This window comes from Protopterus annectens, chromosome 2.part0, assembly GCF_019279795.1.
Source record: "Protopterus annectens isolate FY-2018-M chromosome 2.part0, PAN1.0, whole genome shotgun sequence".
Classification (NCBI taxonomy): domain Eukaryota; kingdom Metazoa; phylum Chordata; order Ceratodontiformes; family Protopteridae; genus Protopterus; species Protopterus annectens.
The window spans coordinates 1,518,253,504-1,518,279,997 of NC_056728.1; positions in this window are offsets into that span (position 1 = coordinate 1,518,253,504).

The window sequence follows — 26,494 nt, forward strand, 5'->3', positions numbered from 1 at the left end:
TGCAAGGCAAATAAAAGGTATATGCCCTTTTCCCCACTGTAGTACAGTCCTGGAGTTAGCATATATAATTAGGGGGGTGTGGGGGTAGCCCTCTCCTGGTTTGATTTTATATTATATTTCACTGAAAGCTTCAAAAAATATATTTTAAACCATAGACATGTATACTTATAACACCAGTGACTAACTCTTTCCAGAAGACAATATTAAACCCAAACTAATTGGGGGGGGGGTGCACCCCCCACCCCCAGTGCTATAGATGCTATAGAACCTTCTATAGAATGCCCACAGGAATTGGAAAAAAAGGGATGTGCCCTCAGTTCGGAAGAAAATAAGCTAAGAGAAGAGTTAATTGATTTAATAGACAAGGACAGATATATCAAGATCAATGAAAGAAATAGACCGCAGAATGTTAATAAAACAAATGAACACAGTAATTAGGACTGTTCATAGAGATTCATGCGATATAGCAGAAGTAAACAGGATATATTACTGTGCAGCTAAATTAATAACTGATAAAGGTCTACCACAAGAACACAGGGTTGTGAGGGAAAGGAAGTGAGAAATCAAATACCATCATGGAAATGTCAAATAGAGAAAATTATAAAGCAATTAAGACAAGAAATTCCACTGTTAGAAGACTATAGAAGATGGAACAGATCAACCAAAATACCAAGAAAGATAGATGTAATAAAAACAATGTGCAATATTATAACAGATCAGGATCTATTATGCACTATTGCAAATAACAAACTAAAAATTTCAGCACAGGCAGAAAGACTTAAAATATATGAAGATAAATATAAAAAGAAAAGTGCAAAATAAGCAATTTATTGATGACCCAAAAAGGTTTTGTAGAGAACTGGGAAATAAGGTAAAAGGAATTGAAAGACCGCCAAAAAAAGAATAAATAGATACATTTTGGAGAAGTATCTATGAAGATCCTGTGGAACATAACAAAGATGCTTAATGGATAGAGGAAGTAAAAGAAATAATAAGAAGTTTAAAGGTACAGGATATGAAATGAAATATGAACCAGCTAGAGAGACTCAAACAAAGTTAAGAAAAGCCTCTAATTGGAAAACCTCATGCCCAGATGCAGTGCTTAACTTCTGCTTAAAAGTATTAACATATTTGCACAAAGATTTAGCCATGAGTAAGAACTATTTATATGCACACCTAGAACACACACAAATCTGGCTAACAACAGGAAAATCAATGCTTAAATTTAAGAGTGAACCTGCAAGCTACCCTAAAAATTATAGACCAATAACTTGCCTTCCGACAACGTATAAACTATACACAGGAGCTGATGCCAACAGAATTTATAGTTATTTAGAAGAAAACTCAATTATGGCAGTAGAACAAAAGTGCAATAAAAGAAAGTCATATGGAACAAAGGATCATTTGTTGTTAAATAAAGTCATACTGGAGAACAGTAAAATAGGGAAGAATCTAATTATAGCATGGATTGACTACAAAAAAGCATTTGATAGTATCCTTCATTCATGAATAAAAGAGTGCTTAAAAATTTATAAGATACACCCCACACTGACCGATTACATTACAGTGACCATGAAACTGTGGCAGACTACTTTGCAATTAAGCCAAGATAAAGGACAAATTGTTATCCCAGGTATAAAAATTCAAAGGGGGATGTTCCAGAGTGACTCTCTCTGTCACCACTGCTATTCTGCCTTGCCCTTAATCTATTAAGCTGTTTACTCAACAGCTTAGGCCATGGCTATAATCTGGCTCCTAGAAAACAACAAACAGTAACGACTTTTCACCTTCTTTTTGTCAATGATTTAAAACTGTATAGTTCATCAGAAGAGGAAGTGAAAGCATAACTGCAAGTTGTCAAAACTTTTTCAGATGATATAAGAATGTCATTTGGTCTTGATAAATGTGCAAAAGCAACCTTTAAAGCAGGAAAACTGCAGTACCAAGAAAACATCAGTTTGGGACAAGAATGTGATATAAAAGAACTTAAGCAAGAAGGAGTGTATAAATATTTGGGAAATGATGAAGGATAAACTATAAAACATGAATAAATGAAAATAAAACTTAGTAAGGAATACTTCAGAAGACTTAAATTAATCCTGAAAACAGCACTGATATCTGGGAACAAAATCCAAGCTATAAACTAATTTGTTCTTCCTGTCCTAATTTACCGTTTTGGAGTGATTGACTGGCCCCAAAACGTGTTGGATAAATTAGATAGGAAAACAAGAAGGATGCTTCATACTCACCAAATAATTTATAAAAATTAGTGCATACCAAGATTATATATTCCCCATTCCAAATGAGGGATGGTTCTCCATTAAATTGATTATATGTATAGATCTGCAAATGTGGGACTCCACACATATCTGCTGACCTCATAAGACCCAAACATAGTGAAAGTTTTGAAACATGGGAAGAATAAATCTAAGATGACTTCTCTGCTTAATCTAGCAGAAGCTTATTGGCCTCAAGCAGGAATAGAAATCAAACCAGAAGTAGATAAAAATCAGGCAGTAGCTGAATGTGCCAAAAGAAACAGAAGAAAGAATATAAGGTGAAGGATCAGATGAGAAGGCAAGAAATGTGGAAAAAGCATAAATATAATTGCAAGTATAGTAAACTTCTGGAAGAGCCTCATGCTGATCAGTAATGAACAAAGGAATGATTAAGGAGAGGCAAATTCAAACCAAGAGATGAAAGGTTAATATCGGTGGCCCAAGATCATGGGCTGCATACACATTGGTTTATAAAGTCCACTGAACATGTGGGAGAAACAGACAAATGTAGATTTTGTAAAACCAAATTGGAAACAGTTGCACACCTTGTTGCTGGTTGCGACATACTAATGGCAGAAGGACTGTATACTGAAAGGCATAATAATGTGGTGAGACTGTTTCACTGGGGATTGTGCAAACATTATGGTACTGAAGTGGCTGAAAAACATTGAAAACATGAGCCACAAAGCATCATAGAAAATGAAGAAGTCTACATCACATGGGATCATCCATTATCAATAGTTCAAAAGATTAAAACCGGATATAGTGGTCCAAGAAAAGAAAACAAGAGTAGCATTGACCACTGAAATCACCACACCCAGTGACTACAGTGTCTTATGCACAGAGAGACACAAAGTCATAAAGTATCAGTATCTGCAGGCAAAAATGACAGCAATGTGGAAGAAAGATACCCAGACAGGTCCAATAGTAGTAGGAGCAACAGGTCTTATAAAAAAGAATTTACAATTGTATTTAGATATGTTATACAAAGTAACAGGTCTTCAGCAAATCAAAGGACTTGAATGAAAAGCAGTCAGAATTCCAGGAAAAAAAACAGTCCAAATCCATCATTTGATAAATAGTTTAATAGCTCAGGACATAAACAGCATAAATAGCAGAACAAAGCTTTCGAGTAAAAGACTCTTCTTCAGTGTTTAATAAAATTATCCTACCATAGCACAAGCATATATACAACACAGCCAATCAAAGTACAAACTAAATAATAGCAACAATTACATCTTTAAAGTGTCCCACATCTTATAAAAGTTCCCTTAAAACTGAGCTTCATTGAGGCTTATATTCTGTCATGTCTATACTATTATTCACATTCAAACCTGGCATACGATCAGCTCTAAAAAAATCCATAAATGAAAGGTGTAACTGGGTTAACCATATACAAATAGCTAGTAGGTGAGACACCACGTTTTGTTTTTAAAAGAGAAAAGAATTTAAAGCAACATTTATGCTATAAGGATATGAGAGATAATGTGCTACAAAAACAACATTAATAAATTTGGCACTAAACCATGTTCTAACTGCATACATTGTGCAGATATTAATCTGGACTTAAGCTTTATATACCCAATTAGTCAAAAGCCATTTGAATTTAGAGCTGCTGGAACATGTAACACAGAAGATGTGATTTTGCTGTGTATGCTGCCAATTTTTTATATTGGTAAAACAAATAAAAACCTAAGAGAGAATGTTCTGACATTCGTATGAATGTCCTTACAAATGCTTTGGTTAAGCATGTAGCAACTGCAGGTGCTGAGCATAAATTCCAGTTTAGAATTTTGCAAGTTGTGTTTAAAAATAAAAATGGGGGAGATTTAATAAATAAAATGGAGCAGGCTGAATATAAATGGATTCTTTTTTTTAGAACTGATCTGACTGTTTTTTCCTGGTATGTAGATATGTTACTGATACATGTGACTCCATATTAACTGCAGAAGGAGTCATTACTTGGCACATTGCGGGTGCTACGAAGAGCACTACTGGCTGACATCAAAGAATTAAACAATACTAATTTCATGAACTTTAATTATACTTTGACTTAGGAATGGGGTCCATTCCCGTCATGGTGTTAGAAACCCAAAAGACTTGGAGAAAATAAAAAAAGAATTAAACATAGACCTATGTATTTATGTAGGATATATCATGGACAGAAGTAGGTTAAAAAGTAAAAATATATAGCTGGGTGCTCAAGACCCAGGATAACAAAAGTTCCCAATCCTGGTAGGCACACTGGTCCCAGGACTGGAAAAAATGACAGTGTAGAATCCTCAAGACATAGACACATTCCTACAAAGGGGCTTGGTGAAGCCCAGGGGAGGATAGGTCCCCCCATCTTGTAGAAGGAAGTAACAGTCCCCAAAGAACACAAAATGAATAGGCCAAAGAGCAGCCATAAAGATGATAGGTTAGACTGTTGAGGATAAGAAAGAAATTATGTATTGTTACTATTATGCAAGAAGCCCAGAATTTCCAGACAGAAGATATATGAAATGATTAAGAGAGAAATCAGAGGAAAATGAAATGTTTCCACAAGAAAAACTGTTGGAAGCTTCAAATAAAATGTAGTGTTCATTAATACAACAAATTTATGAAAAACATTATATATACCACGAAGTCTTGGTCGTTTTGGAAAAAGAAGCAACCGAAGAAGCACAAAAATATAAAGAACAAAATCTAGAGACTTTTGAAAGGTATAAAAAAGAAATATGGACATGGGAAAGAAAGAGATATCTCTGCAATACTTGTGCAAAGGAGAAACCCAAACTAATCAACAAAAAAGGCAGCCCCAAAGATATTCAAAGAGAAATACTGACAAAGACATCCAGATATGGAAAATTTCACAATAAAAAAAGAATATCAAAAAGATGGAATATAGAACAAAAGATTAGTAAAGTAGAAGTTAAAAAAAATAGAAGTTGAAATTATAGCACACTTGCAAAGTAAAGGATTATGTGTAGAAATTTTAACACAGCATGATGGAAGTACAAGTCCCCAAAGTAAGGAGAAACAGCAGGATCAAGAGACATCTGAAGAAGAAATGTGACCATGAGAAAGAAACAGAGATTTAATATGGTATATTTATGCAAAGGAGAAAGCAAAAATAATCAAAATAAAAAGAGCAGCACCAAAGGTATTTGAAGAGAAATATAGGCAAAGGCATCCAGACATGGAACATTTTATAACACAAAAATAAGAAAACAAAGAGGAAAAGTAGGAAAAGGGATTAGTAATGGAGAAGTTAAAGAAATAGAAACCGAGGTTATGGATTATCCGTGAAGTGAAGGATTTAGTGCAGAAAATCTAACTCAGCAGACATCACAGCAGGATAGAGCAATGGATCCCCAAATTAAGGTGAAACCAGTGGAGCGGGAAACATCTTATCAATTGCCAGACAAAGATACTTTGAAGCCTTCCATAGTAAATCAGTGCAAACATCCAGTTGGAGTTGCACAGCAAGGGGAGGAACAGGAAACTGTGGCAACTCTGATGCAGCCAATGGTGTGGGGTGATAGGCCAGTAGATTCCCATATGAAAGGGCAATGGGTGACACAGGATGAAAATGAAGAAAATGTGGCACAGGAAGATGTTGTAGAACTCCCTATAGAATGCCTGCAGGAAATGGAGAACAAAGAATATGCTCTCAGCTTAAAGGAAAATGACCTAGGAGAAGAACTGCTTGATTTGATAGAGATGGACAGACATATTAAGATCAGTAAAAGAAACAGATTACAGAAAGTCAATAAAACCCCAAAAGTTAGAAGTCTGATAAAACAAATGAACATGGTATTTAGGACTGTCCACAGAAATTCATGCAATATAACAGAAGCAAATAGACTATATTACTGTGCAGCTAAAGTAATGATAGATAAAGTCTTACCACAAAAGTACAGGGTAGTAAGGGAAAAGAAGGGGAGAGATCGAATGCTGTCATGGAAGTATCGAATAGAGAAAACTATAAAGCAATTAAGACAAGAGTTGTCACTGTTAGAAGAGTATAGAAGAGGGAACAAGTCCATAAACATACTCAGAAAGATAGACGTAAAAAAAGCAATGCACGGTATCAGAACAGATCAGAATCTATCATGCACTATTACAAATTAAATAAACTAAAAATAGCATGGGCAGAAAAAAAATTACAATATATGCAAATAAATATAAAGGAAAAGTACAAAATAAGCAATTTATCGATGACTCAAAAATCTTTATAGAGAATGGGGAAACAAAGCAAAAGGAATCAAAACACCACCAAAAAAAGCAGACATAAATACATCTTAGAGACATATTTATGAAGACCCTGTGGAACATAACAAAAATGCTAAATGGATAGAAAAAGTAAAAGAAAGAATATGAAGTCCAAATGTATAGGATATGCAATGGGATGAAGCAATGGCCAGAGAGACTGAAACAAAGTTAAGAAAAGCGCTTAACTGGAAAACCCCAGGCCCAGATGCAGTGCCTAATTTCTGGTTAAACGTATTAACGTCTTTAGATGAAGATTTAGCTATGAGTAAGAACTATTTATATGCACACACTGAACAGACACCAGCCTAGCTAATAACAGGAAAAACAATACTACTTATCAGTGAACCTGCAAGCTATCCTAAAAACTATAGACCAGTAACTTGTCTTCTGACGACATATAAACTATACACTGGAATTGATGCCAACAGAATTTGTAGTAATTTAGAAGAATACTACATGATGGCAACAGAACACAAGGGTAAGGAAAGAACTTTGTATGGAACAAAGGATCACTTGATGTTAAATAAAGTCTTAATGGAGAACTATAAAAAGAGGAAGAATCTAGGTATGCCATGGATAGACTATAGAAAAGCATTTGACAGTATCCCACATTCATGGATAAAAGACTGCTTAAAAATGTATAAGATACACACTACACTGATTGGTTATATTACAGTGACCATGAAACAGTGGCAAACCACCCTGCAGTTAACCCACCCATGATAAAGGACAAGTTATTATTCCAGGATAAAAATTCAAAGAGGGATATTCCAGGGGTGACTCTCTTTCACTGCTCTTTTGTTGGTCCCTTAACCCATTATGTTGTCTACAAGGCTAAAATTTGGCTCCCAGAAAAAAGAAAAAACTGTAAAGACTTCTCATATTCTTTTTGTAGATGATTGAAAACTTTATAGGTCATCAGATGAGGAACTGAAAGAATAACTGCAAGTAGTCAAAACTTCTTCAGATGATTTAAGAATGTCATTTGGTCTTGATAAATGTGCAAAAGCAACCTGTAAATCAGGAAAGCTGCAGCACCAAGACATCATCAGTTTGGGACAGGAATATGATATAATAAAACTTGAGTAAGAGGAAGTGTATAAATATTTGGAAAATGACGAAGGATCAACAATAAATCATGAACAAATGTGAATAAAACTCAGTAAGGAATATTTTAGAAGGTTTAAATTAATACTAAAAACAGCATTGACATCCTGGAACAAAGTCCAGGCTATAAAACAATTTGCTCTTCCTGTCCTAACTAACAGTTTTGAACTGATTGACTGGCCCTAAAAGATAGTGGATCATTTGGACAGGAAAACAAGAAGGATGCTTCATGCTCATCAAATGATTACAAATAAAGAAGTTATGTACCTACCATAAAGTTCCATGTTAGTTGTCCTTCATCTCGTCTTTCTTCATGCTGTTTGCGTTCGGAGCCGATCCTCTGCTCCGACTCGGCCTACTTCTATAGCTCGAGAGCTATTTACTGGCTCAAGGTTAACCCTTATCCCAGAATGCCCAGCATCAGCTACCCAGATCTCGTTTGTGATAGCGCACACTAGACATATAAAGTAACCAATAGCCTAAAACTGATTTTCCAGAATAACAGATTAGAGTAAACTGGCATAAAATTACCTGGCATGTGAACCAAGAAAAAGGAAATCAGCCAGTGAAACCATGGTGAACTCCTCTCAATCCTCCAGGAAGGGGGAAGGAGGGTGGACGCAAGAAGGAAGACGAATTGAAGGACAACTAACATGGAACATTATGGTAGGTATATAACTTCTTTATGTTAAGTTGTCCCATCTCGCCTTCATTATTGCTGTTTGGGACAGTGTCCCTAGCAATTAAAGACTCCAGGTGGCTCATTGGAACATACTCTTCAGAACAGTGGAACCAAAGGAAGCCCTGCTCCGGGAGACCACATCCACTTTGTAATGAGAGATAAAGGCATGAGAGTTTGCCCAAGTGGTAGCTGCACAAATTGAATCTATGGGCAATTTAGACTGAAAGGCTACAGAAGTGGCTAATGCTCTAGTACAATGACCTTTTGGTTTTGCTGGTAGATGTTTATGTCAACTGATAAATAAAGGCAATGGTGTCAGATAACCATTTGGATAAGGTCACCTTAGAAACTGGAAGGCCTTGCATATTGTGAGCATAGGAGAGAAATAATTGGTCTGACTTTCTTAGCTCTTTGGTCCTATGGAGGTAAAAACCTAATTGTCTGTGCACATCCAGTTGGTGAAGACTGTATTCTACCTTGTTGCTATAATTGGGAAAGAAGATGGGGAGATCAATAGATTGATTTAAATTGTTTTCTGAACAGACTTTTGGTATGAAGGATGGGTTGGTTCTCAGAGAAACTCTATCTTTGTGAAACACCATATATGGAGGACGAACACAGAGAGCTTGGAGTTCTGAAACACCTCTAGCTGAGGTAATAGCAACCAGAAAATGTCTTTTCCAAGAAAGAAATTTTAAGGGACATGAAGCTGCTGGTTCAAAGGGAGACCAAATCAAAGAAGTCAAAACTAAATTGAGATCCCAAGGAGGAGGTAGATTCCTCACAGGGGGTCTAAGAAGAGATGCTCCTCTCTTGAAGGCTTTGCAGAGCTTATGAGACATTATGCTAGAATTAAGAATTCTAATATGAAAATTAGATATGACGGCCAGTTATACCCTGATGGTAGCAGCAGCCGCACCTGACTGAAAAAGCTCTGCTAGAAATTCTAGAATCTGATGGACTGGGGCTGAAAAGGGGTCTAAGTTTCTAGATTCTGCCCAGTAAGAAAATCTTTTCCATTTGCTAGCATAAGTCTTTCTCGTAGTTGACTTATGGGAGGAAACAATAATATTGCAAACTACTGGGGAGATACTTGGAAGCCTGGCTAAGGTAGGAAGTGGAGAAACCAAGCTGTGAGCTTGTGATTGTGAAGGGATTGGTGTAACCCGCCTGACTGATGAATCAACAGATCTGGCACTGGGTCCAGAACCCAAGGCTGGCCTAGAAGGTGAAGGTGCAGGAACAGAAACCATATCTGTCAAGGCCAATAGGGGGCTATGAAGATCATTTTGCAACCCAATGATTTTGCTTTCTGTATGAGTCTTGGAATTAGGGGAATAGGGGAAAATGCATAAAGGAGTTCCTAAGACCAATCATGGACTAGAGCGTCCCTGAGAGTTTGACCTGGAGGAGGAAGCAGATAAAAGTAGCTTCTGCATTTGTTGTTGAGGGGGGGGGCAAATAGATCGCAGCAAGGCTGGCCCCATTTACGGAAGATAATATCCACAACTTCATGATACAGAGACCACTCATGAGGCATGAGAATAGCCCTGTTGTGCCTGTCCGTTATTATGTTGGATTTCCCACGGATGTGCGTTGCTGTCAGAAAACGTTGGGAGGAAATTACCCATTGCCATAACCTGAGGGCTTCTTGACACAAGGGGTAGGACCTGGTCCTGCCCTGCTTGTTGATGTACCACACAACTGACATGTTGTCTGTTTGGATCGCAGTAGTTCCGGAAGGATGAGAGTCTTGAAAAGCTTGCAGCGCTAGGAGCACCACTCTCATCTCTAGGACATTGATATGCAGATGGTACTCGTGAGGTTGCCACATGTCTTGGACTGTCCTGCCTAGATTGTGCCCCCCCCCCACCATATCAGGGAGGCATCCGTGGCCACTCTGGCTACCAGAGGGGGTTGAATGAAAGGTCTGCCCTGAGTGACCAGTGGGGAGACAATCCACCAAGAGAGGTGTCTTTTGCATGTTTCTGTAGTCAGGATCATGCGAGACATGGGTAGTATCTGGAAGGACCATTACATGAAGAGAAGCTACTGAAGGACTCTCATGTGGTAACGCGCTAATGGAACAAGAAGAATGGCAGCTGCCATGGAGCCTAGAACTTGCAGGACATGTCTGCCTTGGATCTTTCTGGTCGGCATTAGAAATGAGACTTGTTGGCAAATAGAGAAAACTCTTTCTTGAGGTAACCTTGCAAACATCTGTTTTGCATTTAATTCTACTCCTATATATGTAACAGAGTGACAAGGCAACAAGGCAGATGTTTTGAAATTTACTGCCACTACAGACATTAATGGATTGAAAGGTGGAGACATGCAGGAAGTGGAGGGTTGGGAACCGAATGCCTCCAGGTATACAGACTCATTCTCGGTAGGGGCTAGGGAAGACCAGCCACCCCTCTGCCTAAGCATTTCAAGGATGTCCAAAAAGGAAACATCTTCAGAGGGGGACCTGGGGGACCCTTCTGATTCATCCAGGTCTGTATCTGATGTGACAGACTCAGGGTAGTCTAGGTGCTTCCTTTTGTACTTCTTCTTCCAGGGAGGCTCCTCTGAGTGATCAGGGGAGGCCTCAGAAGAAGAGGGGTCACCCAATGGGATGTCCTGGGGCATAGGTTCCCTATGCTTCTGGGCCAAAGGAGGAGCAGAGGTTGGCACAGGCACCAGAAGAGAAGGAGCCGATGGGGCTGATAGTAGGGCTGTTTCAGGGGACAGCACACTCTGCATGACCTCAAAGGTGTCTCGATCCTGAGGCAAAGAAAGCTCCAGCTCCAAAAAGATGGGAGTCCTTCTCCGCATCGAGGGTGATGGCTCCAAGGCCCATGTGGGAGCCAAGCTCACCTGCGCCGAAGCTCCAAGAGGGAGAGCGGGGTCGGACAAGGGTCTGATGCCACTTCCCCCTTCAGAGCTGGCAAGAGAGCTTTGGCACCCAGATCCCTCGACGGACGTAACAATCGAGGTGACCAGAGCCGAAGTTGGAACCGAAGAGGAGATGATCAGTGCAGTCGGTTCTACTATCAGCAGATTCATGGTCTCTGGCTCCGAACTAAGTGTAGTCGGAGGAGGAATGGAGCTGCAACCTGCTGAGGTTGGCTGGAAAGTAATTTCTCAAGGGCCTGTGATTTAAGCAACCTGCTGACTACTCTTTCCACGTCCTGATCCAATAACCTAGAGGATCGAGAGGAGTGGGATGAAGAGCAATGACTGCATTCACTTCCTAATAAGGGTGACTGTGGCACTGAGTGGATCGGCTCCAATGAAGGAGATCTTGCTCCCTTGTGGCTCCGAGACTGCTCAGAGGTAGCAGTTAGAACCAAGGGAGAAGTTGACTTGTCGATGCTAGTCGGCACCGACAAACTTGGTTGTTCAAGCCCCGGAGTCGGTTGCGAGGATGGAGCCGATGGCTTGATAGACTTAAAGGATTTCACTGGCTGAGATCCTTTACCCAGGGAATCCTGTGGTTTCAATAATCCTCAAAGGATTAACTTGTTTTTGTGCTCCTGCAAGACCCCTGGACTAAATGCATGACAGAGCAGGAGTCCTGCAGGTGCACAGCCCCTAAACAATAAACACAGCTAGCGTGCCCATCTGTCAGAGACATTTTCTGACAGCATGAGTCACACTTTCTGAAGCCAACAACTTTGGCCTCTTTATACATCTTATATTACTAAACTAAGAAACAAACAGTCTTTTTTTTTTTTTTTTTTTTTACAGTTAAGGAAAAGAAAGGAGAGCCTCTAATTTAAATGGCTGTCCTGGGGGGGAGGGAGAACTCTCTAATTTAAACAAGTTTGGGGGAATCAGAAGGCCTGTGAGTTATGGAGTGACAGCCAACAAAGCTACAACACACAAGAAAGGCGATAAGGGATAAAGTACTATATCTAGACAAAAACTTGATAAAAATGTTTAAGAATAAACAACAATTATAATAATAGAAAAAACTATACTAAGCCTGAGCCACTAATGAAGCAACCTCGCAGCTGAAGTGGCAAGCGAGATCTGAGTAGCTGACGCTGGGCATTCTGTGATAAGGGTTATCCTTGAGCCAGTAAATAGCTCTCAAGCTATAGAAGTAGGCTGAGTCAGAGCTAAGGATTGGCTCTGAACCCAAACAGCAAGAATGAAGGCAAGATGGGACAACTTAACATCAATGCATACCATGGCTACATATTCCCCATTCTGAAGAAGGTATGGGGCCTAGTCAAAATTGATTACATTTATAGATCTGTGATAGTGTGACTGCATACATATTTGCTCACCTCCCAAAACCCAAATGTAGTGAAATTTTTGAAACATGAGGAGAACAAGTCTAAGATGACTTCCTTGCTAAGTTTAGCAGAAGCATATTGGTGTCAAGTGGGAATAGATATCAGACCAGAAGTAGATAAAAATCAGGTAGCAACTGAATGTGCCAAAAAACAAAAGAAAGACTATAAGGTGAAGGATCAGATGAGAAGGCAAGATATGTGGAAAATTTATAAATATAGTTGCAAGTACAGAAAACTCTTGAAACAACCTCATGTTGATTAGGATCAAATGCAGGAATGGTTAAGGAGAGGTGAATTTAAACCGAAAGATGAAAGGTTAATATTGGCAGCTCAAGATAGAGGACTAAGTTCACGTCCATTTATAAAGTCCATTGAACATGTGGGAGAAACAGACAAATGCAGGTTTTGTAAAACAGAATTAGAAAGAATTGCACATCTTGTTGCTGGTTATGATATAATAATGGCAGAATAACTGTATACATAAAGGCATAATTATGTAGCAAGATTGTTGCATTCGGGATTGTGCAAACATTATAATACTGAAGTAGCTGAAAAACACCAGAAACATGAACCATAAAGCATCATAGAAAATGATGAAGTTTATATCACATGGGATCATCCATTACCAACAGTTCAAAAACCAGATGCAAGAAAACCAGGTATAGTAGTCCAGGAAAATAAGATGAAAGTAGCATTGATTATTGAAAACGCTACACTCAGTGACTACAGTGTCTTATGCAGAGAGAAAGACCCAAAGTCATAAAGTACCAGGATTTGCAGGCAGAAATGAGGGCAATGTGGAAGAAAGATACCCAGACAGTTCCAGTAGTAGTAGGAGCAACAGGTCATATAAAAAATAATTTTTAGTCATCCTTAGATATGTTACAGATGCATGTAACTCTGTACAAGCTGCAGGAGTCATTACTGGGCACATTGCAGGTGCTGCAAAGAGCACTTCTGGCTAACAAAGATTGAAACAATACTAATGTCATGAACTTTAATTATACTTGACTTAGGAACAGGGTTCATTTCTGTCATGGTATTAAAAACCCAAAAGTCTTGGAGAATTAAAGTTAAATGTCATTCCTTGTGTAATTCATTGGAAAATATATACAGATTTCCTCACAAGTAGAACATAGGAAATTACGCTGGGCAGTTCTACCTCCTCCAAAAGATCTCTCATTAGTGGTGACTCCAGTGTTCAGTCCTTGCGCTACTCATCTTTGGCATTTACTTCTCAGAGGCCAAGGCTAAAGTTAAGGGCTTATGGTCAACCAAGTTTACAGGTGACTGCAACCTTAATGTCATCATAAACTCTCTAGAGGACACAGAAATCCTCCAAAGAAGGTCTATCACAAACAAATATGAGGTATCAAAACTATGACTAAAACTAAATGCCAAGCAATATATAATCATACCCTTCTGCAAGCATGATTCCCTTATAATATTATGATTAGAACATTGACAACACTCCTTTCACAATTATTCATTTAGTTAGGGATCTGGGAATCCATGTTGGTAATGAACCATTCTTTGATCACCACATAGTCCTCTGTTGTAAGGAAGTCATTTTCTTTATTGCACAGCTTATAACTAAAGTTATTGTGTCCAGATCTAGGGATGTAATTATTCCACTGCACTCAGCGCTCATTAGACAGATCATAGAATATAATACTTCTTTTGGTATGTACCTGTACAAACTCTTGCCGCAACTTGAATGACAACAAAACCTTTTCACTTAAAAAAGGCCTAAATCATAAACTATGCAAACCATCTCAAAGCCTTGTCTCTCTTCTTGGCATCATATAGGCTACTGAGAGGTGACCTCTAACTCACATATAGAGATTCAACAAACTCTTTTCTCTCAAACCTGTTATGCATTTTCCAGCCCAGTAGTATCATAAATAGCCATACAAGGGAAATCAATCTGTTTTGCAAAATAAATAGAACATGTTGGAGAGTTTGGTTTGCTTCTATATAAACATCTTCCACTCCATATAAAGCAAGGTACTTTTATTACTCTATTCAAATTAAATTTGGATGAAGGAATGAGTATCCAGTGTTTCACCCAGGGTTTAGCACCCCTGTCCCTCATTAATAGGGGAAACATGTAAATGCTCCAACATATCCTTGTTGGACCTGTCTCCGGTTATTTGTATCCACAGTATATGTCTAAAACTACTACGGGAATGTAAGGCTAGGCTTATTAAGATATTCCCAGATCAATAGACTAGGAAGTACCTATGAACCTATGAATGATGAAGATGCAACACCAGGAAAGAGAGTTTATACAGGAAAGGAAAAAAAAAAAACAGAGAAGCAATTTAAGATAAGACAGTGAGCTTATGTGTTGGTGTTTGTTATACAAAACAGTATAAGAAAGAAATAGAATGGTAGCTGTAGCTCAAATGTTAGACATTGTTCAAATGTTACTGAAGGAATTTCCTTACATAGAATGCTCTGTTCAGATATATTATGTTTTCATGATCTTAGAATTAAGACAGAAGAATGCATGTGCTCATAACATGAACAAATCTCCAATATATACAAAATTAAGTCAACAGGTTTATAACCAGAGCACAGAGTGGACAACCCTATTGAAAAAACACAAAATATGTATGGCTACCAGTGTTGTATCAATTCATTTCTTTCTTAAATCAAATAAAGTGCATGACTCTTTTAGCACATGTTGATATTGATTCTTAGTAGAAAGAAAATGTGCCGCTATTTCCATAGTCATTATTAGCGACAGAAACACCCATCTACTATTGCTAATAGTCTGGCCCACTAGTTTGCTATTGAGGTGTGCTTGGCAGGTATGCGTGATTGGATGGTCAGTGCACATCAGCACAGCCTGTCTCAACCATCAGAATGCATTTATACAAAAGCAGGATAAAAATCTGTGTAACAGTGCAGTTCATAGAACTATGTGCAGCTGAACCTCATTTGTATAAAATGTTTCTAAATCAGCCCAAACTTCTATCAATTGACTGCAAGTCACCATTTTTAACAGCACAGAACCACACTCCAGCAGACAGTCCAGGAAAAAAGGAAACTAACTAAAAGGAATTTGCTTGACAAGAAAGACCGATAAATTATTGGAAAGACACAGTCAGTGGTGTATTTAGTGAGATCTACTGTCTATTATTTAGCTGGTAAGATATGTTTCTTAATAGCATAGGGTAAGCTTATGAATGACAGGATTGACAATGTATAAGGTGAGATTTTCACTAATGTTTGTATGTACTTAAGGTTTTCTTCTAAAAATGTCCGCTGTCAATATGAGGAGGAAAGGTAAGCAGTAACATAAAACTGTTTTGAAATGCATCAGCCTACCCAATACCACACCCTAACAGGAGTTGTTTGTAAATATATATTTAACAATTGCAGTACAGGATGGCATGTCAATCAAAGTGCAAGTAATACTTCACTTACTACACTCCCCTATATTTTCTTATGAACTCACAGGAATGAAATATTACCAGTCTAGGTTGCTATGTGTGGGAGCCTGGTTTAAATATGGGCCAATGTTTGCTTTCAGATTGGAAAATCTTTGCGAAATAAGGCCAAGGCACAGAAGAAATGCTTTAGTACAGAATTTGCGTATGTGAAATATTACTAGTTTAGGGTGCCATGTGCAAAAGACTTATTTACCTGTGGAACAATATTTGCTAGCAGTTTGCAAAATGCTGCAGAAGCAGTGAACAAGACATCGGAGAGACAACTTTAGTAGGGAGGAGACTGCATCCTCATAGATGTTCTGATGACATATCGAAAACAAATCTTTTGTAAAGTGAGCCACAGCAGGCAGAGAAGGCCAAGGCATGTAATGAAGTATTGGCTGACATCAGTGCTGAACAATATCTTGGCACAGTGTAGGAGGTATGCAAATAACCTGATAGGATGCACAAGGATACAAGCTAGGCTGAATGTAATCATCCACAATAGCACTGGAGGTGTCCCTTCCACACTCCAAACACAGGATTAGGTCTATATTGTCTCTATATGGGATGAAGACATTAATGCAGATGAGGGTGGCGCTGGAATTGTCAATGGTGGGGTTGTGGCAACAACAGTGATGCATTTTGGAAGGTTAATAAACAGTTGATTTAAATATGTTATGCTGAGATCTACTGGCCATGACACTGACTTGATGCATGGGGTGCATATGACATTTATAATTTTTATTCATCAGAATGTCCATTCATGTAATTTCAAGCAGGAAGTATACACTGTGTGCATGGTAAGCGTGGCCATTATCTCTTAAGGAATAAATAATTTCACCTGCCACTTGTCTGTTTAGCCATGTCCTCATTTTTTTCTTTACAAGGTCAGCACCAGCAACAACCACTTCTTGTACTTCAATGCAGCAGGCTGATTTGGAGAGCAGACAAGTTGCTGACAATGATGCTATAACTCTCATATTCATGACACAGCCTGAGGAATTCTGTTATGCCTCAACACAGTGACCACAGATACTGCCCATCATGTGCAACACAATGACCACAGATAGTGTCCATCATGTGCAACACAATGACCATGGATACTGCCCAACATGTTCATGACTGAAATGTTTTGTAATATGATTATTATATAGTGTTTTTGGATAAGGAAGCACAGCTGTTTCCTATTAATAATAAAGCAATACAAAAACCTTAAGAAATGAATATGCAAAGTATTCATGGAGTATGCATTCTAGGACAGGATTAATATATAATATTTCAAATGTAGCAAGCAGTGCTGTTGCTTATGTTGTTAATGAATGGTGAAGAATTAATGATGCATATCGGTATGACAATATACACGTTTTTGGACACCTGTTATATTGTTAAGCCTTGCTTATAAGATTTTAGGTAAATTAGACTGAACCTTCGAGTTATAAAACATTAAATTAAATAGACAGGATCAAAAATGGTAAAGTTTATATGTGAGACACAGCACTGTTTATTCCACAAAGGCTCCTAAATCACCAAACACATTAACGCTGTTCACAAATAGCCTGCGTTTTCATTTCAAATAAAAACAGAATGCATACTTGGAACACACCCAACAATATATATCCTCTAACGCAATTAACTAATAATTAATTAATAAAACAATTAAATATTTATTTAAATTCATCAGCTTTAAAATATGCATTAAATAACCCATAACTACTACAAATGATACTTCCAAGAAAATACATATAACTAGTATAAATAGAAAACATAAAACATCTTTCTTAAGAACTCCATCCATACAACATTCATTTTAATAACAATTTAAAATACTTTTAAAAATACATTTTAAAAATGCATCAATAAACTTTTTGAGGTCAATAGCACCATCTAGTGTTAAGAAGAGGTTGTGCTAAACAGAACAAACACAATAAACACTCCATTAATTTTGAACAGTTCCAGCAGGCAAAATGAAAACAAATGTTTTTTTTTCAAACAATAAACTAAAAATTTAAAGAGCTAAAGTTTTCCTGCTCTCAGCTTTAGAACCGGAGCAAGGGAAACTGCGTCATTCAAACCTGAATTTTAAAAATTGTACCAAAAGGTTTAAGAGTGTGTAAATATCCCAATAAAGTGAAGGTGGGGAGTGAGTTCCACCAGGAACTGTTAGGTATTTTTGATAATTTTGGATTTGAAATATTAAAAGCTATATTAAGAGAAAATGATAGGGAAATGGAAAGTTTATACAGTAGAATTGAAGGAATTAACCACAAAATTACTGAGGATTTGCTTTTTTCAATAGATGAAAGTCAAAGGAAATACTATGATACATTAAATAGAATTGAAAACAGTATAAGAAATGCTTATGGAAGGAAAAGCAGAAAACTAGAAAGAGATATCAAGGAATACAAGGACAAGGTTAGTTATCCCAAGCCTAGAGAATTTATTTATAGGAATAATTATGTGTATGAGAAGGATTGGAGACAGAATGAGCCCCCAAGAAGTGGGACATATGAAGGAGGGGAAGGGATAGGAAACAGTAATGATTTTTCCGAATACCCCCCTTTAAGAAGATCAGAAAGAATAAGAAACAATTACAAAAAAAATTACAAATATGGGGGGTACTGGGGAGGGAGGGGCAACAGCAACAACAATGGATTCTAACAGTGGAAGGATTAGATCCAAGTAGGTCTGAACCAGTTCCCACTGAAGATTCTATAGTGTTGGAAGGCTGCTTAAGTAGGTATAAAGGTTATACTATATACAACTATAGTAACAAGGAGTTAAATGAAGTTTATTTTTCCCTTTTATCAAAAGGACTTAAATTTGTACCCAGTAGGAAAGCAGACATTAGTAAAGTTTTCATAGATTTAAAGTTATTTTAAGAAAGAAGAATTTTGAGCTTTTATTCCAAGGACAGAAGACCAATGGCCGAAAAACTGATGTGTTAAGTAGAAAAAGCACGTATAACCCACCCTTGCATCCACAATTAAAAAATGTCAAAGTTCTAATGGAAAAGAAATTAAAGTTTGAATTATTTAAGAATAAAATTATCCATAATCTTACTAAGGAAGAGAATAATTTATTAAGAGAGATAAGAGATGACACCTCACTAAGAGTTATGAAACCAGATAAAGGAGGAGGATCTGTTATTATGGATCATATTATATATGAAGCGAAAATGATGGATATTCTGGAGAATTCAGATATGTTAGAGCCTCAATTAATGAAATTAATATAGGAAATAGAAAAATATACCTAGTTTTAAATGATTTATTGTTGGAAGGCTCAATAGATTTACAAACTTTTAAGTATATTCATGTAGAAAAAAACAAAAGTGCCTATCATTTTTGGAGTGCCAAAGGTGCATAAGAGTGTTGAAAATCCCCCAATGAAACCCATAGTAGCCTCAGAGGGATCAGTAACTGCACCCTTGGCCAAGTGGTAAAGGGCTTAGCTCTGGAAGGGCAAGGAGTGGTTAAAGATTCTTGGGATTTGTTGCGGAACTTAACACAAGAAGATGAGAATATTATTTTTATTACCATCGATATTGTGGACTTATTTTCATCAATACCATATGAAGAAGGTATGAAATGGTTTGAAGAAGCATTGTTAAAATATGGTAAATTTAGTAGTAATGATTATTATCTTATTTTAATGAAATTAGTACTAAGTAACAATTATATTCATTATGAAGGAGAGTTTTTTAAGCAAATTCAGGGTGTAGCTATGGGGGCGAGATGTGCCCCCACATATGCTAATATTATTTTTTCCGCCTGGGAAGAAAGACATATTATTAATTCTAAATATACACAATGTTGGAAGTTTTATAAGTGGTTTTTGGATGATATGTGCTTCTTATGGGTAGGATCAAAGGAGGAGTTTTCTGAGTTCTTTAAATACATTTCAGAGTCTACTGATTTTTTTGGATTTTACGTGTAAAAGTAATAAGAATATTTTAAATTATTTCAACATTTCCATTGGAAAGGGTGAAGAATGTTTCTTTTCAAAAAATTATAGAAAGGAAACCTTCTCGAATTCTTATTTAGCTTTCAATAGTGCTCACCCTTACCATCAGAAGAAAGGTATTGTTAAGGGACAGTATATAAGGGGAAGCCGTATGACATCAAGAGAGAGTGATTTTGATGACGAGTGTAGAAAGTTGCATGAAATGTTTAGGGATAGAGGTTACCCCACTAACTTTGTGGAGACGATAGAGAATGAGGTTAGGGCAGCAATACATGACAAATTTAAACCCATTTTGGGAGATAAAGCAGGTTTGAATGGGGTAAAATCAAAAGTAGATAAACAAGAAGGAGAAAGCAATTTTGTAGTGGATTTTAACGGTGATGCAGTTAAAATAAGAAAAATTTTAAGATGAATGAAATAGGTTTGGTGAAATCTTGGACCTTGAAGGCATTTTTGAAATGCCTTTAAAATGTACCTACCGAAGGGTGAAAAGTTTAAAGACTATTTTGGAGGGCAAAAATGAGGTGAACATGTACAGAGATGGGAAAGTAGGAACTTTCAAATGTGGACGATGTTCCCAGTGCCCATATATTTGTACAAAGGAGACTATCCTTATTGGCAGTAGGGATAGGTTGATCCAGAGTAGATATTTTGCGAATTGTGACACCAGTGGGATAGTATATTTAGGGTTGTGTGACCACTGTGATGCATTTTATGTGGGTAAATCGGAAAGGAAGTTGAAAAAATAGAATATATGAGCACAATTACGAGATTAGGACTAAATGCACTAATAATGCATTGTATAGACACAAAAAAATTGTCAGAATGCAAAGTTCAGTTTTTTTGTTTTAGATGTGGTGCAAAAAGATGTAAGGGGTGGTCCATGGGAAACCTCTATAGAATATAAAGAATTATTGTGGCAATTATCATTGGAAGCTAATAAGTTTCCAGGTTTGAATGACACAGTTTCCCTTGCTCTGGTTTTAAAGCTGAGAGCAGGAAAACTTTAGCTCTTTAAATTTTTAGTTCATTGTTTGAAAAAACATTTGTTTTCATCTTGCCTGCTGGACTGTTCAAAATTAATGGAGTGTTTATTGTGTTTGTTCTGTTGAGCACAACCTCTTCTTAACACTAGATGGTGCTATTGGCCTCAAAAAGTTTATTAATGCATTTTTAAAATGTATTTTAAAAGTATTTTAAATTGTTATTAAAATTAATGTTGTATGGATGGAGTTCTTAAGAAAGGTGTTTTATGTTTTCTATTTATACTAGTTATATGTATTTTCTTGGAAGTATCATTTTTAGTAGTTATGGGTTATTTAATGCATATTTTAAAGTTGATGAATTTAAATAAATATTTAATTGTTTTATTAATTAATTATTAGTTAATTTTGTTAGAGGATATATATTGTTGGGTGTGTTCCAAGTATGCATTCTGTTTTTCATCCGAGGAAGTCATTTGAAATGAAAACGCAGGCTATTTGTGAACAGCGTTAATGTGTTTGGTGATTTAGGAGCCTTTGTAGAATAAACAGTGCTGTGTGTTATAAAGGAGTCGAGCCCTTCTTTTACAATTGCCCCGTTTGGATTTATGTTGGTTGAACTGTTTGGGCAATTGTTTTCCATTTTTTTCATTTTTTGGCTTTTGAGTATGAAAGGTGGTAGAGATATGCTATAGTCATTAAATTTTGTTGATGTTAAAGACTGATTAAGTACAAGAAGGTGTGGAATTTGGATCCCTCAAATGTCTGTGGGTTGTATCCATAATAATTTTGCTTAGGCAGCATGACAATCTGCTCAGATCTCACTTAAGTACAGCTTTAACTCAATTTAAAGAAGCCATTTACTCTTATTTGAAGTAGCTTTCAATGGGCATATGCAAATGAGGTAACAAGATTTAAATGAGAAATAGTGTAGAACATCTTATGCTAACAAATCTTCTTCCTGCCAGTGATTGACAAGCATCATGTCATGCACAGAGGGGTTATACAAAGCAAAATGATGCCTTTTATATCTACCTTGAATTTGGACAGGATGCTATTTGTGCAAGCTATCTATTTCATTATGTGTGATGCTTGTCACTGCTTGTAGCCAGTGTCTCTCGCTGGCCAAGAAGTTGAAGATAAAGACAAAGACTAACCCATTATATCTTTGAAAATCAAGAACTTCCTGAAAATTTTGTGGAGACAGGGATATCTTTAAGGGCACAGATAGAAAGTAGGGAGATATGTGCCCTTCTTAAACCTGTGGATACCAAGGTATGTACAGCCCTCACTATACTTGCTATTAGGATCTTCAAGGCACAGACTGGGGACATGCTGGATATCTCTCAGACATTGGCAGTTCTGCAACATACTCCTAGCACATGTGGATCAGTACATTTATCTGCCTGTGTCATTGCAGGACCAATCCAGAACTTACTACAGGATGGCACATTTACCTTAGGTGCTTGGTGTGACAGAATGAACTCATGTTGTCAGTAGAGCTATATCAGGACCAAGGGATGAACAGCACCAAACTAGGAAGGGCTATATAGGTAAGTGCTAGACTAACTGCCCTTGTGGGCCATTTTAAGCATAGCTATTTTATCATTTTGTACTCAAAATAACCTATCCCATCTGGTTATAGATTGGTCTTTCCCTTTCCATGGTCAGTAATGTTTACTTCAACTAATGAGAATAACACAGATAATACCATAGATAATTTGAGGGGACCCATGCATGTGATAAAGGATTTAGGAGCTACCACTGTCCATTAGAAGTACAGGAGGCAGACCTGGGGTAACATTTCCATTTCCCATCCAGAGATCTAAGTTGCACTTGAATATGGACAAGGATGAACTTTTTTTTTTATTTGGATGGTGAGTCTCTTCCATAGCAGCATTATCCTCTGTGTGATATACCTGTCTCTATCAACCATTCTGCTGATGTTGCAGAAGAGTTTTAGATCCCTAGACTGAGTATTTCTTATGCCATTTGAATTGCTGTTATGCAGTAAATTCATTAGTAATGAGTCAGAGGATGCCTTGTATGCTAGACACAGCTTACCTCTTAGCAGACTGTAGGATAGTGAGTCTAATGACAGGGCTTTGAGGTGATCCATGTAGTACATGTTGTTTAGGCCTTGTATCCTTTTAGTAAGGTATCTTTGTGGGCTTTTCAGTTGTTGGATATGTCTGAATGGGTCCACTTTGCATCACCTAAATTTCATTTGACTGACTTTCATTTCACTGAGACCAAATCACCTAATTTTCAAAATACTGAAAACTCATTTGACTGAATATCATTTCGCCGAAAGCTTACAATGCTAAATTTCAAGACTACATTTTAAACAAAAGACATACGGACTTACAACACTAATGAATACCTCTCTACCTCTTTCCAGAATATAAAAACTACTTACTTACACTCTTAACAGAAATGAGACAATATAAAACCAAACTAGGTGTGGGGGACGGCTACACCCCACAAACTATATATACTAACTCCAGGATCACACTACAATGGGGAAAAGGGCATACACCTTGTACTTGCCTTACAGTACTCTACACGCTGCCACTACTGCTGGGAACACAACACATCTGCCATATTACTTTAGATGCTTCCCATCAAAATGTAAAGAGACATACCCACATTTAGAAACACAACAACACTACTTCTACATGACTACTCATATTCTTCATATTCTGACAGTCAGCACTGTAAGTTACAGAAATTCTTTTTATCACAAACAAGTTGCAGGTGAAGGGAAACCCACATCATGTCTACGCCTTACAATTCAGTGAAATGAGATTCAATCAAATGAGTTTTCTGTATTTTGAAAATTAGGTGATTTGGTCTCAGTGAAATGAAATTCAGTCAAATGAGATTTGGGTGATGTGAAGTAGACCTGTCTGAACAGAAGCATGCCAAAGGGGGCATTATATTCAATGACTGTCCTAATGAAGGCTGAGTAAAGGGAGACAATGATATCCCTAGATATAGCCACAATCCCTTTGCTTTTAAGCTGTGTTGTACAGAAGGACTTTCTTGCAAAAATGGACACACCATAGTCAAATATTAGGTCACTGTCCGCACAGGTTCCCACATCCCAAACATCTGAGCCAACTTAGGGGTGCTTTGCCAGTGTGGTAGTTCCTTGGGGTAGATAACATTTCAAAGGATACAGTAATCCATTCTGTTGACATTTAGTTTTTGTCCAAGATTTTGTTACCAATTATTCATCTGGGACAAACCTTCCTGCAGGATGGCTATGTCATCTGAGATTCAGTGACTGCTCCTAACTTGTAGTCATCTGCAAACTTAGTCAACCAGACCCTTTTCTATCGGCTTTTACTTCAGAAAAATAGATGGCAAACAGGAGAGATCCCAGTACAGAACCTTGGGGGACTCCACTAGTGACTGATCTCTTAGTAGAGGTAACTTCCCCCATTTTGATTATCTGCATCATATTTATGAGCCAGTTGGCAATCCAACCAATAACACAAGGGTTTATTCCCAGTTTATTTAGCTTTTATACTATGCCTGAGTGGGGAACTGTGTCAAAAATCTTTGTCCAGATCAAGGTACATGGTGTGTAATGTTTTGCCTTTATCCATTGCTTTGGTGACTTTTTCAAAAAATTCCACCAGGATGAGTAAGGATGACCTGCCCTTGACAAATCTAAACTGAAATGTGACCAGAGTTTGGAGTTTCCTTATATCCTGACTGATTAATTCCATGATACGTCTTTCCATGGCTTTGCATATGAAGCCGGTCAGACTTATGGGCCTGTAATTCCCTGAGTTTGTGGAAAATCCTCTCTTATGCAGGGGAATGATTGTCACTGTTGTCCATTCACTTGGCACAAAAATTATATGGCAGCTGAGATTGAACCGTGTTGTTAGGGGTGTGGTTAAATCATGCTTCTGGCTATTTAGGATGCATCCAGGGATATTGTCAGGACACATAGATGCAATATTTTAGCCTTTGATAGCAGCTTTAGGACTTGGTCTTGTGTGATAGCTGGAGGCAATCCAGTTTCAAGTATATATTGACTACAGATGCAAAGGAGAAAGAGGTAAAGTTAGAGATAAATGTGTTGGCCAATAGGTTCATTATATCATCAGCATCAGTGTAGGAAACATCTTTCACAATCATTTCAGCGCATTGCTGGGCTGTGTTTTGAGATTACAAACATAATTAAAAAATGCCTTGTGAATATATTTGGCCTGGTTAGCTATTTTAGCCACAGACTTGACTTTGGTGGATTTCATTAAGCTTCATTAAACTACTCAGTTGTTTATTTCAGTGACAATGGCTCTAACATTTTGGGAATTACTCTTAGTTTTGGTCAAAATTATTTTCCTTTTATTATAAATACTGTTGATATTATGGTTCGATCATCTATGTGAGTGTAAAGTAGAAAGGCAGACTTTGTGTAAAATTATCTGTAAGTAAGGATAAAGTAAAATATTTCTTTATGAGTTGTGTAATTGAAATAAACATGATGTTTCATAGATACCCTCTGTAGAGGGAGTGTAACCTAGAGAAAAAAGAAAGTGAGAGGGTGGTGACTATTTAAGATTGCAGTATAACAGAAAACAAAACTCTTAAGAGGCATGTACACATGGTAGGAGAGTTAAAGCAGGAGGCATTTTAGTCTAGGACTATCATTTGTAAGGGGAGACATGGAAACAGCTGCAGGAGTTGCATTTTTGGATAGGAAGCTGTAATTTTCAACCTAAGAGAAGCTTGTGAAGAAAGTAACAGTGTTAATAGAGATACAGGTTTTCCACATACACTTTAAAACTAAGGTTGTAGAGTATAATAATGAAAAGGATGATATCTCACCGCTTTCATTTACTTTTGAGTTAAACGCTAACCTCTGATGTTCAATAAGTAAAGCCATGAAGGAAAAACCACATCACTGGACAATACCAAAACCTTACAGAATACTTGTAATGAAGCTAGCCTCTAGTCACACATTGGAAGATCACCTAGGAAGAGATACATTTAAGTCAAGAATATTACCTGATTTTACTGGCCAGGCATAATAAAAGAGAGAGAAAACTTCTGAGTTTGTTGTCCAGAATGACAGAAAACTGTACTTTATCCTGGATTTAAGGGCGGGTATATTTTATTTCTTTATGAGTTGTATAATTGAAATAAACATGATTTACAGAAAAAAAGTAAAGGCACCCAGATGACTAGGCAATCCCTTGATGTAAATTGCTTAACACAGAGGGATCACACACAATGTGGTAGACACAGTACTCTTTTGACACTGTATGTTTGTAGAAAAGTGCATCATGTGCCTTATAAAGGCAAGAAGGAAACGTGAAAATAAATGTTATCACTGAAACGTATCACCACTTTTGTTGGAGTACATTTGCTCTGATCTTGTTCCACAGGCAAAAGCAAAAATGTTGCCCTGTAAGAAAGCCCCCCCACCCCCCACCCAAAAAAAAAAAAACTTGAAAAAAAAACACATTAGAAG